Source organism: Berghia stephanieae, chromosome 3, assembly GCF_034508935.2.
Source record: "Berghia stephanieae isolate SIO BIC M18660-M18661 chromosome 3, UCSD_Bste_1.3, whole genome shotgun sequence".
Taxonomy (NCBI): domain Eukaryota; kingdom Metazoa; phylum Mollusca; class Gastropoda; order Nudibranchia; family Aeolidiidae; genus Berghia; species Berghia stephanieae.
Window position 1 is genome coordinate 65,162,752 of NC_088362.1, and position 18,488 is coordinate 65,181,239.

Sequence of the window (18,488 nt, forward strand, 5' to 3'; positions counted from 1 at the left end):
TGAAGATGATGATGTTGTTGATGTTAGTTGTGATGGTGGTAGTGGTGTGACGGTTATTATGGGGGTGAAGGTTTTAGGGATGTAGAAATAGCAGTCGTGGAGTTAGATTCTGTGATTTTCAGGAATACGGTGGACAATGGTCTCCGTGATGTGAACTGTGTTGAGAATTGTAAAGGAATCTATCTCATCCCTGATTACCTTCATGCTCTCATACAAGAGTGGCAACGTGTACATTGAATGTAATTTTGTAACACCCGCGTATTTTCATTTTAAAAAAATACTGATGGAACTGTACTCCGATGAAATATTGACAGTGATTCTTTCTGTACCCGGAGAAAAGTTTGACCTTTTAAAATATGACATTGTTCAAATGGGATTTAGAGTTTAGATTCCGAGGACTTTGTGAAAATCAAGCCATTTTGATGACGATAAGGGACAATGAATTCAATTTCTCAAACTCGCTCATTTTTAACGGTAAACTGTTAACGTCTCTGCCGTACTCTAGAAAAACACATTTTTGAAAATTTCGCCAGAAAACTCGTCCTTCAAATATCGATCGATTTAAATTACCCTCATCTTAGCAAAAACTCTCAAACCTGGGACTTCGCGAAGTCCCAAGTTTGAGAGTTTTTGCCAAGTTGAGGGTCATTTAAATCGATCGATATAATTTGAAGGACGAATTTTCTGGCCAAATTTTTAAATATGTGTTTTTCCAGATGACGGCTGTGCTTAATAATCTGTGTGATCTCGGTCACTGATTCTAGCTAAGAATAACATTTTGGCTTCCGGTTGTGATAGAAATTCCGTTCGTATTTAACAGATTGGCTATAGTCCATACAGAAACGTGTATCTAACGTAGACTTTTAGTAAATTGTGACGTGATTGAAATTGATTTTCTCTTTGGCTGGCAAAAGCAACACGGAGTTTTATGTGTAAGAAGATGGGATTACAGTCCACTAGGAGAATTCGTATCTGCCCAAGAACAATGCATTTGGGAACAAACTTAGAAAGAAATGTGGTAAGTGTTTCTTGTCTATTTTATCCATTTTTTGAAAAGTGTCCTATAAATATATATATATATATATATATATATATATATATATATATATATATATATATATATATATATATACGTCGTTTGTTACAGATCTAATCAGGATATTGATTGATAACATTGAGTACAATAGTTAGTAGACTTAGCGCAACCTGTAGTCAACTATAAATCTGGAGGGGCTTTTCGGTTGGCATACATATTAAGTCATCTCATAGATAATATGAATTTGGGCGTAGGTTGCATATCGTTGTTTGATTGGGTTTATCGTTTTCTTTGGGTTGGCTTGGATTGGATTGTGTTGGCTGGAGTTTTGTGGGAATGCACGGGTTTGTGTGAGAGTTTGCCGGAAAAGTGAACGGTAATGCTGACGGTATCACCAACTTTTGATTGTACTATCAAATTATACATCTCATTAATCCCTTTGAGCAAGTCACCTCTCCTTAGCTCAGTCCCCCCCCCCCCCTTTTTTTTTTTTTTTTTGCACTGCTGCTGGCGTCTGGATTATTACAGAATAGACCCTAAAGACAATTTTCCCTATGGGATGAATAAAGGGAATTTATTTATTTATTTATTTATTTATTTATTTATTTATTTATTTATTTATTTATTTATTTATTTATTTATTTATTTATTTATTTATTTATTTATTTATTTATATATTTATATATTTCTTCATTTTTAAGGAGGCTTTGTTATCACGATGTCAACACCTAATGTCAGGAATAATTAATCTGACAAAATGGTTATCATGGGATTTGAACTCACGTCATACATTAGGATAGCACTCTTTACGGTAAACTTCTTGATGGAGAAAAGAAAAGTAAAGATTTGATTATAAAATCTCTTCTCTTTGCGGTAATTATTTTCCCTGACACTGTTCCATTCATAATTTTCTCCAGTACCCGCACACCACTCAAAAAATGGGCCTTCCAGATCTCGTTATTATCCACAACTTTTTTTTGTTGTTGTTGTTGTTGTTGACGAAAATTACATTTGAAAATGCAACACATCACAGCGCCATTATGAAAAGTGCTCACATGATTGGGCTGGTCGGTATGGATTTACTGAAGATGACCATCATGGCCCTTAGACAACTTTGGTACATGGTTTTCAGTTGGATTATGTTGCTTCGATTATTATTTGGGAGCATTTACCACAAAGTTTTGACGCAGTGAAGCTGAGAATAACAATATATCAAATGCCGTGTATCTAAAGTGTCACTTTTGTCATAAAAATGTTATGGGTAACAATCTGTATATGGAATAACCTTGTTTGTAATAAGCATGTGCTGTTGAGAGCGATGGTTGGGATGGTGTCAACGGAAATATTTACAGCACATCGAAGAGATTGTACAATTTTATAAAAATCCTTTCTCTTCCTTTCTACAAGAAACATAACATGAGCATATAGCGCAATATCCACTAAACGTGCTCAAAGCTCTATAAAAATGGTCCCTGGCGAACAGCAACTATTAACATGTAGGACGAGACATGAAGCCTTATTGGCGATTTTACATTTTTTTTCCCGACAGCCCAGGGAATCACTTTACATCTGAGTACGGGGAGAGAATGTGAGTAAAAAGCCTTTCCAAGAACTCATCAAAGAGTGGGACTCGAGCCCTGGAACTTCCGGTCAAAGGACGAGTGTCATTCCACAGGACCCATAGCTATAACGAGTGTTTTCCTACTGTATATATATATATATATATATATATATATATTATATATATATATATATATATATATATATATATATAAATGGGGAAGGGGGGTGAGTTGTGGGTTTGTTTGGTTTTTTTTCAAACAGATGAGGACCGTTGTTTAACGTAAGATTGCGGTGGATGGGACAATACCTTTAATCTGAGAAATGATGAGATTTAATTATTGGAAATCATAAGACGAATGAGAAAGGTGCGTGCGTGCGGGGATCCGAGATGAAAAAGAGGGAGGTAAAAACAAAGAACTCCGGTAAAAAGTCAATTATGGGAACTATTTTCTTGCAGAGAATAACAGGAAATGGCGTTGTCGTGTATCCCTGCGCATAAACCTGCCTTATTACCTCATAGTTCCTTTGCACGACCACCCGATGTAGGTACTCACCTACAGAGATTATAATCGCAATGACAGTTTATGGGAAACGAAGCGTGAGGGATTGGGGCCCAATCTCGTGGTGACACCAATTTCAACTGATCAATGTCACAAAATATTTTCATCCGCGGTTGATTTTCGTGTTCTTTTGTCCCTTTTGTAACTATTGTGCTTTGTCACCTTGCCATTCTTTATCTAACAAAATGGTGCAATATCTAATAATTTACTATAGACTTTCACTCAGAAGTGACTTTTTATCATCTTATCAGTATTGTTTTAATATTGTTTACCTCTCAATGCGGATCAAGAGAAAATAATCACTAATTATTTTTTTTTGTTAGATAGTAAAGAAGAACGAAGAGACAGAAGAAGGAGGAGGAGGAGGAAGAAGAAGAAGAAGAAGAAGAAGAAGAAGAAGAAGAAGAAGAAGAAGAAGAAGAAGAAGAAGAAGAAGAAGAAGAAGAAGAAGAAGATCTCTGGCGTGTGACAAAATTCCATATTTAGAGTTTAAGTTCATATGCAGTACCAATTAAAAAAAAAAAAAGATTTTAAAATATACCCCTACCCTGACTATTAGTGCATATGGGAGTCTATCTGACAGACTACTAATGATTTCCAGCAGGAATCCTTTTGTTGCCTTTGGTTTGATTTCTTTTTATTCATGAAAACAAATTAACCCTTTTGATTAATTTTAGACCTCATAAACTCCTATGAAATACTTTTATCATAATAAAAAAAAATAACTCAAACTTTAAACATTAAAACGTTAACAGTTCTTCTATCCCTGTTGTCAGTTTTTTTAATAATGCTGGACTGAGTTTGTCTCCGTAGTTGGAGTTATGTTACGTCGATTTTTTTAAAATTTCAATGTTGATCTATAAATTTTCCGAGCAAGCAAGGATATCACCTTTTTAAAACAAGGATTTCGCTTTTTGTTTGTGTTTTTGAAAAGGGGGTCATCTTATTATGTTTGTTTGTTTTTTGTTTTTGTTTTGTTTTGTTTTTTTTGTTTTTTGTTTGTTTTGATTTGTTTTGCTTTTAACCGCATCCCTGTTTTAATCTTGATCACAGTCTAGTCAATTCTATCTCTTGCCATTTTACTCTATCAGAGACAAGGAAATGGACACCAATTTTCCTATTAAGCCGTGGACGGCCAAGCAGATCATTGTGGAAAAAACGATGTTAGTGGGGATAGGGGAGTGGAAGGGATAGAACGTGAAAGAAATCTGATTGGAACACGCCATTGGGATATTCCGAAACGGTTTGATCAATATTGAAATGCGGCGGCGAGTATTCATATACGGGTCGATTCACCATACCTTCCACAAGATTTATGATCTGGACTCTAATGACACGGTCATTTTGTCTCGTTTTCGTTTTCTTTTCTGATCCGATTTTGTTTCTTTTAAAATAATTATGTTTTGTTCTGATTTTCAATGTCTTTGTTCTATCTTTTGTTCCAGATTTGAAATGTCGTCACTTACACGACAAGCAAGTAGAGTAAAATTTGAAATAATTCCCTTGTCTGTCTTGTTGTATCTGATTATTTTTAGTTGCTGTTATTGGTGTATTTTGGGGTGATTTTATTTTTCGCTTTTACTTTGATGGGGGGGGGGGGGGGGGGGGGAATTCCAGCCAGTATATATATATATATATATATATATATATATATATATATATATATATATATATATATATATATATATACTAAGGTACACTGACAAAATAGACTTCTATTATCTTGAGCTAAATTACGTAAACCCCATAAGCTAAGCGCCTTATACTTTGAATAAAAACCTCCTAAAGATGGATATAATTATATATATTTAACATACAAGACAAGATATGCAGTCTCGGACGAAGTCAACACTGCTATTTAACAAGAAGACCTCTAATAGGACGAGGAAAATGTGAACAAAATGTCTTTCCTATGGCATGATGTCGTGGTTCTTAGTTGGCGGTTCGAACCCTCCGTTTTCATTTAAACTTTGCGCTTAACCCTCTCCTTAGCAACCATAGGAAAATCGTCACATTCGTTAAGATGCAACCGACAATTTTCTCATTCTGATTTCTCTTGTACATCACAAAATTTAAAGAAATACTTCGATTACAGCTATTAATCCTAGACACTGTTGTATACATCATTTTGCTGAACAAAATTCTGTATAGAATGCACTTGTTATTATTTTGTTTGAGTAAGAAAAGTCTATTTTTGTGTCGGGTGGGTGTGAATTTTCGGGGGAAATTCTAAAAATAGCTGGTAAGGAGAGGGTTAAGATCGAACCCCTTCACCACAACGTCGTCATGACATTCAAAGCTCTTTATCAAAGTTTAGCACAAAGTTCTAACATTAGAACTGCGGGCTTCGGTTCCAAATGGAGTAAATTCACTTCCATGATATCGACTCGACCTTTCAAATATTTGAGTTAATTTAGTTTTTATGATTTTTATATAAATTGATTGTCGGTATTTAGATTTATGCTTGAATTAGACATTATGGCCTTGTCGAACGTTTTGAAATAATTACTTCGATCGTCACCACTCTTGCCCGTATCCTTCCAAACCCCAAATATAACCGCCATGTCGTCGTCGTCGCCGTCATCATTATCATTATCGTAATGTTTATGTTTATTTTTATCATTGCTATGATTATCATCATCATCATTATCATCACCATCATCATCATGATCTTCATCATCATCATCATCATCAGCATCATCATCATCATCATCATCATCATCATCATCATCGTCACCATCGTCGTCATCATCATCAACATCATCATCATCCTCATTAGCTATGTTCCCATTAGGATATAATAGAGAGGAGCTGAGAACACAATGCTCGAATTTGGCTTCTGCTCCTGTGTTACCTTGTTTTTTTGTTGGGGGGGGGGGGGGGGGGGGAGGGGGGGGGTTTATTCTGTTTGTTTGGTTTGTTTGTTTTTTTGGTTTTTTTTGTTTTTTTTGGGGGGGGTTTGTTGGGGTTTTTTTGTGTGTTTTCTGGGGTTTTGTTTTGTTTGTATTTGTTTGTTTGTTTGTTTATTTTTGTTTTGTTTTGTTTTGTTTTTTAATTTAATCTTTTTGTTATCAACATTAAGAACGCGCCTTCTTTGTTATTTGTTGGAAAAGTAACAATACAATCATACCAAAAAGATGCAATTTTAACAGTGGAAAATGTCTCCACACACGCCAAAAATACTTTAAAACTTTTTTTTAATGTTAATTGTCTTGTAAAATATAATTTAAACGTTCTTTGTTGGGTTTTAGAAACATAACCATTCTCAACTTATATCTTTATGAACAGAACACACGTTTGTGACTCTTAATGAAATCGAAGTTCATAAAAGGCGACTCGCATTATATGGAATGGAAATTTTATTCCATGTCGTCTGTTGAGAGAATATATATTGTGTCGATAAAGACCAAAAGGCCAATGCAGTCAGATGTCCAGTTTCCATATCATTAATGGACATTAAACTTGCTTTTGCTACCCTTTGGACGGGATGTTAGTCTACTACGATGTATTTTGCACCAGAAATTACAGACCCTGTAAATCAATCATTGTTGGGTGGATGAGTAAGGGGGGGGGGGGGAAGCAACACAAGAACACTCACAATATACCGATTATAGGTCAAGTCCTGTATCAAACTGCATTTCTATTTGCCCTCTGGGGGTCCCGATAGCTCCGTTTGGTAGAGCACTCGCTTCACACGCAAACGGACAAAGATCCATCCCGGGTGCAGTACGAGTTTTTTTCTGACTCCCCTGTTCACCCAGCAGTGATTGGGTAGCTGGCTTTGTTAGATCTGGCGGAAAGTACTTTGCTATAGAATATCTAAAGCGTAGCAAGCAATTGTTATTGTCCGTTTCACGCTATAGAAACAAGGGATAAACTCCGGCTCCATTGGCCGAATGGCTCTGAAGGACTACTAAATGCCCTATCTAAATGAGCGTTCAAATCTGAAAATCACATTTTGAGTGTATTTTATGAGCTCAAAAGTATGAATTGCTTTGTGAAACTTTATACGTTGAAAAAAAATCAAGTCCCGTAACTCTTACGACTAGTACCACCTTACACTTTGACAAAACGTTTTCATTTACAATTTAACCAAATAACTTTGACCTCATATGAAGATAGATAAAATTATCCTTAACGTGTCAAATATTTTAAAATCAAAATATCTGAAGTCTCGTGTTTAAGAACTTTTGGATAAGAGGGGGGTTGTTTTTATCAATCTATATAATAAGGGCACCGAAATCGACATAAATGTTTTGATCATCTTGCTCTCACAGGAAAGATAGAATGTAAAAAGAGTAAAGGTAGACCAAGAAAAACATATTTGAATAGTTTGAACAGCTGGGTAACAAAGAAAGAGAAGAGTAATATTAGTTTTCTGAGGTTATCTGATCAGAGAGATTAATGGCGTACCATGATCACCGATGTCTGACACAGACTGGGTACTTGAAGAAGAAGAAGAATATAATAAGACTTAAAAGTTTTCGGGATAAAATATTATAATTGGCATTTTGTCGTAGTGGTACGGCAGAGTTGTAGTGTCCACGAAATCATCTTTCTTGGGCGGTGCGTTTGACTCCCGTATCCATTTCCGGTGGCCTGGATATTCTACCCATCCTCAGTAACATAATCAACTGTGGCACTGACATTATCTTTTACATCACACGGCGTTTTTCGGGCGTGAAATCCAAGACCGGAACACAAACGTTCTAAATCTACAAAATCCCTTACCGCAGTTACAACTCTTCAATTTGTTAGAAATGAAATCACTAAGCGTAGGTCGTGTGCCGTACGTCACCGCTTTGTGTGTCACGACCTTTCAACCCTCCAGGTGTCAGCACTTTTCGCGGTCATTTTGTACCGACTGTGACATCATGTGACACGGCCACGTGCCATTTTAAATTGCGGGAGGGTCCTGTATCAAGTTTCTTCTCTATTTGTCTTTTGTAGTATTTTATGGATTTGAACATGTCCGGAGGTTGTTGTGTTATGGCAATGTGATGTCGAGACGAATACTGGTCCGGTTTGATGTTATCTTTTGGTTATAACCCTCTGGCTATAAGGATTTCGGATCCATGATAAAATAAGAATTTTTTATTTTTCATGACAAAAACTTTTTTTTTATTATTATTATTTTGGGCCGTAGAGCACCTACCGCTCTTATGTATCTAATAGAGGGGGCGGGGGTGAGGATAACAATAGAAGAGGGGTGGGTGTGCACTTCGGCCAAATATATCAAAAGAGGAGAAAGGGTGGGGGGGGGGGGGGTGCGCATTTTGCCCAATCCATAGAAGGTGGGGGGGGGGGGGGGTGCGCACTGTGGGAATTATCTAATTTAGGCGAGGCGAGATGTGATGTATAAAATGGTTTTCTTTCAAAAACACTGCTAGTAAAATATCGTATGTCTTTTTCCTTTTTTGTTTTTGTTTAGTTTTGTTTTCCCTTTTGGTGAGCTTTCATTTGTGCTGAAATATGATAGAAAGTGGGAAGGCAGGCGGGGGTGTGGTATAAATTCTGAAAATAAAATAGACAGGGGGGGGGGGGCGTATATTTCATACAGTACAATACATTCTGATAAACATAATGTGACCATTACTATAGCGCTCTATAACACTTGGACGGATTTCCATGTTCAGTGCAATTCACAATAATTCATATCTCTTCCAAGCAAACCATAAGGAACCAAATGTCCATTTTGTACGTGCCGCTTCTTAGGCTTCCTCTTTGTACTCACACTCACAAATATATGTCAGTGCATCCGGTACTAATTCACACCTCAGTCGAATGGGGTACAGAGTGGAACGTTTCCTCACTCAAGAATCCTGGGGTATGAGTTTTGCTGTCTTTTTAACACCACCCCCCCCCCCCCCCTCTCGTTCATTGACAGCGGCCAACATCCGACCCATCATGCCATATTAGATAGTACATCATGTATTAAGCTTGTCATCTTGTCCGGACATCTTGTCATTGTCAGATTAATTGGAATCACCTGCCCGTATAAAGTATGCATGTCCATAATATCCAGTATAATTTGTCAGGTTACTATATCATTTTTTAAACTTTTATGTTCTGAAATGACTGAGAGGTTTTGGTTCAACAGGAAAATCAGTTTGCTTTGTTTCTATTTTGTTGTAATTGTTGTTGTCGTTTTCTTTGTCCCGTCCTACATGTTAAATGTTGGCCAGGGATCCCCGGTTCAGCGCTTTGAGCACATTCAGTGGATATTGCACTATTTAAAGCTCAATTTTTAAAACAATTTTTAAACCTTTATCTTTATTTTGTTGTTTGTTTTCTTTTTTTTTTTTTTTGGTATTTTTTGTTTGTTTTTTGTTTGTTTGTTGTTGTTGTTTTTTTTGTTTTGTTTTTTGGGGGTTTTTTTTAATTGATGTTTTTTTCAGTTTGTTCCGGAAGGGAGGGGGGGGGGGGTTAATATGTACTCAACTCCACTCTGAAGAATAATGTGGCGTATTCATTATCATTGTAACCATGTTGTTGATGATCTTATGTTATGAACTCTGACACATCATTTCATTACACATTTCTATGATTTCCAACAAACGCAATGAGCAATTTATATATCATATAAAACACAACCTGAGCATTTATATAGCGCAATATTGACTAATCGTGCTTAAAGGGCTTTACACTGGCCAACAAGAGCACTTAACATGTAAGGTGGACATGCCACCTGCGAGGCAAAATTACATTTTTTCCTTACTGAGACAACGCTCTAATCGGCCAGGTACTCATTTTACACTTGAGTACGGTGGGAATATGTGAGTAAAGAGCTTATTCCATGGACTCATCTATGCACCACACAGAGCAGGACACGAATACCGTTTTGATTCGATTGGTAACACAAGAAATCCACCTTGATTGAGATGTATTCGGTGCACGTCGCAATGCAGCTCAAGGGGGGAAAAATAAGACGAAGACATAGATTCGAACCCAGAACCTTTGTGACATTATTATATTGCTATGCCTCATCCACTCGCCCTAACACCTTTCCATCCTCAACTCACCCCCCCCCCCCCCCACCCCACCCCCCATCAAACATTGAAATTACCCCACCTACCAATCCCATTGTTACGTTTTCTAATGAAAGCCAATCAAAATGAAAGCCTCAAGCTAATTACATTACAATGCCAGCACCGTACTCACACCCTCCTCTCCTCACCCAGCCCTCCCCAACTTTCTCTCAAACTGCTCATCGCACGGGGAAACACACACACACACACACACACACACACACACACACACACACACCGTCTGTCAAGTCGACAGGAACCATGGAAGGTAATCCATTATTTATGGCCTGTATAGCTAGGTGGGCACACGACTCCCCGTTATAGCCAATCTACCTGAGACTGTCTGATGTATCTCCATCTCTCTCTCTCTCTCTCTCTCTCTCTCTCTCTCTCTCTCTCTCTCTCTCTCTCTCTCTCTCTCTCTCTCTCTTTCTCTCTCTCTCTCTCTATCTATCTATCTATCTTTCTCTCTCTCTACCTCTCTCTCTCTCCCTCTCTCTTCTCTCTCTCTCTCTCTCTCTCTCTCTCTCCTTCTTCTCTTCTCTTTCTTTATTTCTTTATTTCTCTCTATCGCTCTCCATAGCTCCATTTTTCTTTTACTCTTGATCTGTATCCCTCAATCTCATTCTCTTTACATTTTCTCCCCATCCCTCCCCTCTCCATCTCTCTCTTCATCTCTATCTCTCTCCATCTCTCTCTTCATCTCTATCTCTCTCCATCTCTCTTTCTCAATCTCTCTCCTTCTATCTCTCTATCTCTCTATCTATCTATCTCTCTCACTCTCTCTCACACACACACACTCTCTCTCTCTTTCTCTCTCTCTCTCTCTCTCTCTCTCTCTCTCTCTCTCTCTCTCTCTCTCTCTCTCTCTCTCTCTCTCTCCTTTCTTTCTGTCTTTCTCATCGCTTGTCCCGTTTTCTCTCCTCTCCAAATTTCCCTGTCCTTATCGCTTTGTCCCTCTATCTCTCTTTCCCTTTATATATATATAGATCTATATGATTTTATTTTTTGAGATGTTTGGGGAATTGTTTGTAACCAATGACACAACGTAGGGACCAGAATTTTCCATTATGGTTGTCACCCATCCGGTCAATGATTAACATTGCTTGCCTTTTGTGACATTTTGAGACACCTTACCGCTGAGCCACAGCACACTTCACCATAAATGCTTCATGAAAATATTTTTCTGGTTTAATCTATTTTTTTTTTTTACAAACGCTGTCTGTTCATAATATGATTATTGAAGGCTTGATAATCTATCTTTTAATTAAAATACAGAAATACAGGCGAGGCCTCTCGTCAAATACATGAATATTCATAATAACCAGTTTGGTTCAAGGTTTTTATTTTTGTTGACGATAGTAAATGGAATACGCATAAACATAATGAGATCACTATGTGAACAGACATTCTTGACAGTTCGTACCATGTTTTGCGAATTGATTATGGTTTAGATTGGATGTTCATTTGAATTAAATATGCATATTTATTATTCGCATGATTCCGGACTAGCATAATTTATTGTTTCTCGCGTCTACTCCTACTGCTCCCTCACCATCCTCTCGGTAGAAAATAAAAATAAATAGATGAATAAAATTAAGATATGCCATATGGATAGGATGCGTTGACCTCGTGAGTTCAAATTCTGGAATAAACAAGACAATATTGAATATCAAATGAAATCATTCCAACTACAATACCACTGGCACTATTACCTTGTTTATGTTCGTGGAATCGTTCGTTACCTTTGACTTTCTCATTGTAAGTTGTGATGGATCTGACAAAACTCATTTTTTTAAAATACCACACACACAATTTTGGCAAAAAACGTATAGATACTTCAAAATAAATCGGTATATAATGAATTCAAATTTGTCAAAAAAGGACATCTTTTAAAAGCATTGAGTTTAAGCCTTTTTAACAAGTTGGTGCCATTTTAATCTATCAATAAATCAAGTAAAAGTTTTCTGTAGAAATTGATTAAAAGGTGATCTGTCAGTTTACCCGACAGTGTTCTACTCCATTGTCTACTAATTCCACTCAGCCAATTCATTCAGAATACAAAGAGGATTTAAAGAGTCATCAATGAATTTGGGAGCCAAAGGGCAAAATGACGATCAAAGGGCGACAATGAAGACCTCAGTCAAATGAATCGAGAAAGACAGTACAATGACTTGATAATATTCATAAAATAAACACAGATTTATTGTGGGGAGTCCCCGTAGCCAATTTTTAATGACAGAGTCGGAGAGACACTGTGGCATATGCCACCCCATCTGTTGACCTCGTCGCCACCACTGATGCGATGAAGAAACTGGTCTCCCTTTGAGGTCACCCCATGCATGATTGACCATAGGAGTATCTCACTGTGCCGCGTGTGTAACGAACGGTGCTTCAACTTCAACCATAGCGGTCGGGGGGAATAGGTGAGTACCGTTGTTGGCCCGTTAGCTAGTGGAATCATTCAGGTGTGACGCCACTGTTCGGGAATAATTTTTGGTCGTGAATGCGTAACCTTGTGTGTGTATGCGCGCGTGTGTGCGTGTGTGTGTGTGTGTGTGTGTGTGTGTATGTGTGTGGTTCTGTTTGTGTGGGACGAGTAAGGAGCTGATGAGGTGTGTGTGTGAGGTGGGGGCGGGGGGGGGGGGGGGGGGTGATTTAATTTGATTATTGCTCGTTATAGTTTGTTGGGTATTTTTTTATCTTTTGAGTCGATGCTTATCTGAAGTTTGATTGGTGATAATGAATATTTAATAGGAGGTGAGGCAACCTCATGAGAAAACGTATGTTAGAATTAAAGAATTGATTGTTATAGTAATGTCTGTAATGATGATGACAATGATGGTGATAGTGATTATTATTATTATTATTATTATTATTATTATTATTATTATTATTATTATTATTATTATTATTATTATTATTATTATTATTATTATTATTATTATTATTATTATTATTATTATTATATTATTATTATTATTATTATTTTATTATTATTATTATTATTATTATTATTATTATTATTATTATTATTATTATTATTATTATTATTATCATTATTATTATTATTATTATTATTATTATTATTATTATTATTATTATTATTATTATTATTATTATTATTTATTATTATTGTTATTATTATTATTATTATTATTATTATTATTATTATTATTATTATTATTATTATTATTATTATTATTATTATTATTATTATTATTATTATTATTATTATTATTATATTATCATTATTATTATTATTATTATTATTATTATTATTGTTATTATCATTATCATCTTCACATCATCATCATCATCATCATCATCATCATCATCATCATCATCATCATCATCATCATTATTAGTATCATTATTATTATTACTATTATCCTTATTGTTATTATCATTGTTATTATTATTATTATTATTATTATTATTATTATTATTATTATTATTATTATTATCATCATCATTATTATTGTTATTATTATTGTTTTAATTTCTATCATTATCATTAACATTATTATCATTATCATCTCACCATCGTCATCAACATCTTCATCATCATCATCATCATCATCATCATCATCATCATCATCATCATCATTATATCATCTCATCATCATCATCATCATTATCATATCAATAACTTAGCTATCAAAATATATCTATGTAAAGTCAAATGATCACAAATTATATTGATATCAAACAGTTCTTTAACTTTGCATGGGATTACCCCATCGTCTACTGATAGTAAGAAGTCATCAAATGTAAACAGATATAAGTGAGCGATCACTTCCGTAAGGATAGAGTAGAAATTAGGTGCCCAACGCTGGGCTGTTTTCTGTCGGTAACTGATTGAGAAATTAAATCTTTCATCAATCTGAAAATAAAAATAGGATCAAGTAAATTTGAATATTTATATTTATACAGTGCATGTTCAAGGATTCTCTATGCTCAATACGTTTCACAATGTTTCATGCCTTCCCCCAACAGGCCATACGATACCCTATTTCTATTCCATTACAGTACCAGTTGCATGTTAGGCGTCTTTTTAGTACTAACACTCTTACAATATCTGTCACTGCCTTTGGCTAGGTACCGATCCACACCAGTGCCAATTGGGTTAATGCGTGTAAAAAGCCTTACACAAGGACACAACATTAGGAGAAGAATTCTCAACGATCATTGTCATCCATCCTGCCTCTGACCGCACTTAACATCGCTTTGCTTTCGTGACAAGATGATGCACCTTACCGCTGAGCCAGGGAGCCACGCAAATGGTGATCAAATCAAATGCTCCTTCATAATTCACCAACAGTTTAAAAGCTTCAACCTGAGACTTCCCAGCCTATCAGGTTTGACACATTTTTTGTGAAGCTTGGACTCCATCAATCAATTAATCGATCGATATTTAATGTTCACTTTTTATTAACTTAACTTGAGCTTTTATATAGTGCAATATCCACTAAACGTGCTCAAAGCGCTTTGAAATGGGTCATTAGCCAACAGCAACACTGAATATGTAGAACGAGACATGGCGCCTGTTGGGCGATATTACATTATTTTCTTCGGACAGAGACAATGCTTTTAACGTCCAGGTATTCATTTTACACATGCTTGCGGTGAGAGAATGTGAGTAAAGAGTCTTTTTCCAAGGACTAAACTATGCGCCGCTCGGGACTTGAACCCAAGACGTTCCAATCCGAAGGCGAGTGTCATATCACTAGACCAGACTTGCCTCCCTTTACGAAAATTTCGTAGAATTTCGAAATTTTAGCTCCAATTTCAGAACTTCATGAGCATCTCTAAATCATTACAACTTTATTGGAAACGAAAGTTGATGTCACACTCATATTTTCTTTTGGTAAGGATTTCGAAGTGTCATCTAAACATTGAGAGGGTAAAATATTTTTTTTAGTTAAAGTTATCATTAGCGACTACAATATTTATCTCCAAAAAATTACGAATTTTTAAATTTTTAAGTTGGCAGGTCTGCACTAGACCACATAGCCGCGCTGAAAGAAAATATTTTTATCGGTTTGCGGCAAGTCGGTTTTTGATAATATATCAGGCTATTCTTTCTATATAAATGGAAATAAATAAGCTATTGATCACTCCCCTTCTCCTCTTGTCCAATTTACGAGTGAAAAAGAAACAGTGGAACCAATTAACGACCAAATCTTTTGGTTTATAACTCTCGTCGCCATTTTGAAATGTCCCATAAGACACCGGCACCCGTCACCTAGCCCGATTGGTCGGGGATTATAGGAAGTCTCCAGGGAGCATGCGCACAGTGGCGGCTATGTGACGCCCCCTTGTGGGATAATGGGTGAAGGGAAGATCAAGGGGCACCACTCCGATTGTAATGAATTCCCTGGTTGTTTGCAAACTCCAATGAAATGAATGAAAAGGGTACTTTTGAGTGCGGTTGCCTTGTCAGGTTCGGCTACAATTGCTAATTAGAATGAAAGAATGATGTTGATCTGGTGAGGGGAGAGATGCTTGATTCGAACAGAGGGCTAGGTGTGATATTGTATGTAATGTTATAAGGTCCAAGTGGATCGAATTATAATTGATTGGTAGGTTGATGGCAGAATAATTATTTTTTGTTAATTTACGTTTTTTGTTATAGGTGCTGTTGTTATTGTTATTGTTGTTTCTGATGTTGCCAGTACTCATAATAGTATCGTTGTAGTTTTTGTTGCTCTCGTTGCTGATGTTGTTGTTGTTGTCGTTGTTGTTGTTGTTGTTGTTGTTGTTGTTGTTGTTGTTGTTGTTATTGTTATCGTTGCTTTGGTTGATTATCCTCACAGAAGGATTGCACTGTGTGAAGTGAAAATTTGATTCTATACGACTTGCTGTAGAACTGGTGAAGAATATTGAGAAGGGTGGATCTATGGTAGTGTGATATAATAAATCAACCTGTGCGGCTATTTGTTCTTGACACTCGCCTTAGGATCGAAAGGTTCTGAGATCAAGTCCCGCTCTGAGTAGCGTATAGTTGAGTCCTTGGAAAAGGCTCTTTACTCACATTCTCTCGTCGTACTCGGGTGTAAAATGAGTACCTCGCCGTTAAGAGCGTATCTTTCGGTAAATTGTAATATTGCCTAACAGGCGTCATATCTCGTCCGACATGTTAAGTATTGCCGTTGGCTGGGTACCCCTTGCAAAGTGCTTTGATCCAATTTAGTGGATATTATTGCGCTATATAAAAGCTCAAGCTCATATAATATAATGAATGTTTGGAAAAAGGTTGTTTTGTTTTTTTTTACAAATTCATCTGCCATCGATTAGAGGAGAGGAGAACAATGCTGATTTTTATATCAAATTTCATCTGTAAATTTTTCTCCCTGCATTGTCTGCCTTTATGCCTCCCTCAACCCGCCCCCTCCCCCTCCCACCACTCCAAACCCCTATTCACCTCTTGGATTTCACATATTGGTCAGTTCGGCCATATCTCTGCTATTCAATTATTCCGTTAACCCATTTACATGCGTGATTCGGTTTCAGTCTAACATGAAAACTTGCAATTTTTTTAAAAGAGCAGTTAAAGGATTTTGTCATTTTTACTTCGACTACTATGTGAATGAGTATCTGGCTGTAGACAGTGCCAGTTATCTTTGAGTGCGAGTACGAAAAGGACGCTTTATATACGACTTGTAGCATCTACTCTGTGAAATGGAAAATTGTTCCTGTGTAGCCTGCTGGGGGAATGAATAAATAATTGTAACGCGCATTATAAACGATGAATTTTTGAACAGCTCAATAAAAATGTTTATATTTATCATATATATTATTGAGAGAGCATCGAAAGGGAAGCAACTTGATGTCTGACGATAACCGAGTCATATAATCGCAAACAGTAGTTACATTGGTCTGTTGAAGGGAAGTGTGATGTCTGGAGATGTGATTATTAACAAAGAGAGAATGATTGCATTTATATGGCTCTGATTCGTGGTAAACGCCGTGTTCTAAGGGCTTTACAATTTTGAGTATTTTCCAACTTTGAAAAATTGAATATTAAACACACAGGCACGAGGTATACTACCTGGTAGGCACTTGTGCAATGTTCAGAAAAAGGCAACAACAAAGAGATCTTAGAGTTTTACCTCAATTGTCGGTAGGGCGAGGAAAAAGGTAAGCAGAATGTATTTCTAAAGGGCATACCTTCGATCGAACTTCTCGAGAAAATGTGTGATCCATCGCGTCAATCGGTTGTCCCGATAGTTCAGTTGGTACAGTACTCTCTTCACACGCAAAGGGACCGAGATCGATCCCGGGTTCAGTTGAGTAATGAAACATCGTGTCAGAGTTCATAACAAAAGGTCATCAACATCCCAGTGGTTGCAACTTTTTTCTGACCCCCCCCCCCCTGTCCACCCAGCAGTGAATGGGTAACTGTTAGATTTGGCGGAACGTACTTTTATGATAGACTAGACTTCTATCCAAAGGATAGCAAGCAATTGCTATTGTCTGTTTCACGCTACAGAAGCGGGGATAAACTCCGGCTACATGTTTCACATGTATTTGATATAGATGTTTTTTTTATTTTTTCTTCTCTTGAGCAATAACTGAAAGTGTGTCTGTTTTTTGGGGGGTTATTTTTGTTTTGTGTGTGTGTGTGTGTGTGTGTGTGTGTGTGTGTGATTGTGTGCGTGTGCATGTTAATGATATTTTAGATTGTCATTCGTGTAACGGTGAAGCGCATAGAGCATGACCTAGTCATAGTTATGTGATATACAAGTGCTATATTATTATATTATTATTATTATTATTATTATTATTATTATTATTATTATTATTATTATTATTATTATTATTATATTATTATTCATTATTATTATTATTATTATTATTATTATTTTATTATTATTATTATTATTATTATTATTATTATTATTATTATTATTATTAACATTATGTTATTATTATATTATTATATTATTATTATTTATTATTATTATTATTTATTATTATTATTATTTTATTATTTATTATTATCATCATCATTATTATTATTATTATTATTATTATTATTATTATTATTCATTATTATTATTATTATTATTATTATTATTATTATTATTATTATTATTATTATTATTATTATTATTATTATTATTATTAATTTTATGATATGATTTGTCACATTCTTGTGAGACAAAGACCGTTCCTCGACACTCGACATCACAATGACTCAGAAATTAATGATCTGATTTGAAACAAATTCAGCTTCGCCATGAATGGTGTAATACGTCTTGTGCGACCCCCGTCATTATTATGGTTACCCGCATG

The 18,488-nt window shown here is 35.9% G+C and overlaps 1 protein-coding gene across 1 annotated transcript in view; it reads left to right on the plus strand.

Moving 5' to 3' along the window:
• The first annotated feature begins 716 nt into the window (after positions 1–716).
• Positions 717–18,488, plus strand: part of LOC144968212 (A disintegrin and metalloproteinase with thrombospondin motifs 7-like) — a 70,841-nt gene continuing 53,069 nt past the window's right edge. The window contains exon 1 of the mRNA XM_078906331.1: positions 717–1,018. The gene's annotated coding sequence lies outside the window, so the exon portion shown is untranslated. The remainder of the gene's footprint in view (positions 1,019–18,488) is intronic.